The following is a 3,185-nucleotide window of genomic DNA, read 5'->3' on the forward strand; positions in this document are numbered from 1 at the left end:
GTGATTTTGAGAACCTTTCCATATATTTGGTAGCCATTTGGACTTTTCTTTCAGGGACCTGCTTCGTTATATTCTTTTTTTATTTATCTATTGGGTTTCTTGTATATCCTAGCTATTAATCCCTTATTTGTTCAATGATTTAAATATCTTCTATCACTTAACATTGTCTTAGCCTCAGTTTCCTCATTTGTAACCTAGAATTGAATTAATTGCTCAATATCCACCGAGTTACTCAGGTCAAAAGTTTTATGCTGAGTACTGAGCCAGCAGGCTCATGGTCAGCCCACAGCCTCATGTTATCCACCAGCTGGAGTTCCTTGTGCTCCTGGAGGAAAGCAGAACTGAACTGAGAAGCCGTGGAGACAAATGGAGAGGGGTAGGGGGAGAAATGTTCCGCATTGCTGAGGTGGTTGCAGAAATCCTCTTGATCCTGTTGCGGGGCTAGAACCATGTCTAAATTCTTGGGCCATTTCAGCAAAATACAAGAGGGGAACTGAAAGCTACTATGTAGTTCACAAAGGCATAGTTTCACTTTCGCAACAAAAAGCAGTGCTGGGTGGGGTTAGAGGTGAAGATGGGGGTGGTGTGGGGGGTTGGGCAAGGGAGCTGTACCTCGTTAATGCTGGAAAGGCTTGACCTTAAATAACAAGATTATGCAAGAAGCTAATCCTGTAAGCTGCCATTTACTTAGTTCCCAGTCACTAGGGAGCTTTCAAAGCAGATGAGGCTTTAGGCACCCTGGCCTTTCCCATCCCAGGAGCTAGGCCTGCTCCTCTTAGGTGGCAAAGTGAGGAGTCAAAGTGTGACTCAGGTAGAATAGGGCATAGGCTACCACTGCCCTTGATTTCATGGATAAGGCTGGAAAACCCATCTTGAGAATGATGGACCCGCAAATTCCACTAAGAAATGCTTACACTGCAACCTATATGTGCCCTTCCTAACAGATTATCTTGCTTTATGGCTTAATCCATTCTGGGATCATCTGCTGATCCTAGCCCCAGATATAACCCATTGACCTTTATGGCTAGTCTAGCCTTAAAAAGTAGTTAGAGCCCAACTGGTACGGTTTAGTGGACTGACCATCGTCCCATGCAACAAGAGGTCACGGTTCCATTTCCAGTTAGGGCATATGCCTGGGTTGTGGGCTCAAACCCCAGTAGGTGGCTTACAGGAGGCATCTGATCCATGTTTCTCTCTCATAGTCCCTGCCCTTGAGCAATAATTTCCAGAAAGGTGAATTCACATGCACAAGTAAGTTATGCTACATCAAATTAAACACTCTAATATAAGAATAAAGTAAATGTTATAGGATTGAAGTCTCCAAGTCCAGATCAGAAACATTCTAAGATATTAAAAGACTACAGATATAATTTTGAAAATATCGTTCGACCCCTTCCACAATGTGAGGACACAAAGAGAAGTATGCCTCCTTGAAGAGGGCCCACACCTGATCATGGTAGCACCCTGATCTTGGACTTCAACCTTCAGAACTGTGAGAAATAAATTTCTGTTGTTTATAAGCCAAAAAAACCCCACACTTATTCGTGGCAATATTTAAGAAATTTTGAAGAACTAAAGATTTTGTCCAATAGATCAGCCATGTTATATAGTTGCACAAACAGTTAATACAATTTTGGATTAAATGAATGAACTATTGTTCCCCTTGTCAGGCCATACCTAGAGTTTTTTCTGTTCACCATATTTTAAATGAGCCATTGCCAAAATGGGATGGGCATCTAAAGGAGGGTGAAGGATCAGGGAAGCAAGTCATATATATACATAAGGTGACCATTATATTCCAGTTTATGCCAATTTCTGTCATTCCATCCAATTACTATGCCTTTCCACTCTCAGAAGTATTCCACTTTGGATGACAAATTATATGGCCATCCTACATATGCGTAGTGAAGATTTATTTGGGCCATTTATTGTGTTTGTCATGCAAGATCTCACTTAATCCTTACCACAGCCCTGTGATATATGTATTATAGCATTATTCCCATTTTATGGATGAAGAAGCTGAGTCTCTGAGAGTTTACGTATGTATTTCAAGGTTATAAAGGTAATGAATAGGGCTGATTTATCCATTAGGCACAGTCGGTGCAGTGCTTAGTGCCCATGATACTTTTAGGAGCCTTTAAAAAGATTTTATTGTCTTTTTTTTTTTTAATCAGAAGAGAACATGAACATTTAGGTCGAAGGAAAGGTTATAATATATAATATTAATATATTTGCCTTTATACCAACATAATTGTAGAGCCTATTCTTTGTAGGTTTTTTGTTTTGTTTTGTTTTGTTTTGTTTTGTTTTGTTTTGTTTTCTCAGGTTTATTTGTACATATAGCACAGGAGGACACCAGTTCCATGCAGACAGCAGCCCGGGGGTTGCACCAATCCTTCTGTCCTCACATCCGCAGACAGAGGTCTCTACTATGGAGCCTTTGTGGGGGCCTGGGCACCTTTGGGAGCTGGAGCCTGGGCACTTTTGGGAGCTGGAGCCTGAACCAAAGCTGGGGCTGCACCTGCACCCGCAGCCTGGGGCTGGGTTGGAAGCTTGACCTTGGCCTTTGGCCGGCACAGCCTGAGACCCTTGGTGATGTGGGCAAGAGCACGTTTCCCAAGCTTGAGTTGAGTGATGTAGGCAAGTTGACTGAGCTTGTGGCTGCCACCCTTTGGAATCCTGAACTTGACCTCCTTGAGCTTTACGAGGCCTTGATAGCCTCGGTGCGTGCACTCATGGCCTTGACATTGTTGGCCTGCATCTTCTTCAGGCCCTTCTTATTGTGCTTCTTGGCAAAGTGCATGTTCCTTAGGAACTTGTGGTCCACCCCCTTAAGAGATTCGTATCTTTGTGATCGGGGTTTTATGATGCCATTTCTGTGCCATTTTCGGGACTGGTTGTGCATGGTGTGGTTCTTGGACTTGGCCATCTCTGCGCCCAAGCCCACGGCTCCTGAAGCCTGTAGGTTTTTTTTAATGGAGAAGGGGCCAACAATGTAAAAGCACCTAAGGACCACAAACGTCATAACGTGACCCTGGTGACAAGTAGAAGAACTGGTATCCAAACCCAGAGCCAAAGCTCTTTTTTTTTTTTTAATTTATCTTCATTGTTGAAAGTATTACAGATGTCCCCTTTTTCCCCCATTGACCCCCTCCAACCACCACCCCCAGGCCTTCACCACACTA

The 3,185-nt window shown here is 43.2% G+C and overlaps 1 pseudogene across 1 annotated transcript; it reads right to left on the reverse strand.

The window, feature by feature from the left end:
* Nucleotides 1–2,429: 2,429 nt before the first annotated feature.
* Nucleotides 2,430–2,947, reverse strand: LOC308551512 (large ribosomal subunit protein eL29 pseudogene; annotated as a pseudogene). Its single transcript has one exon. The product of its transcript is annotated as a large ribosomal subunit protein eL29 pseudogene (transcript).
* Between the last annotated feature and the right edge of the window lie 238 nt (nucleotides 2,948–3,185).

The sequence above is a fragment of the Miniopterus schreibersii genome, assembly GCF_964146895.1.
Source record: "Miniopterus schreibersii genome assembly, chromosome: X".
Lineage (NCBI taxonomy): Eukaryota > Metazoa > Chordata > Mammalia > Chiroptera > Miniopteridae > Miniopterus > Miniopterus schreibersii.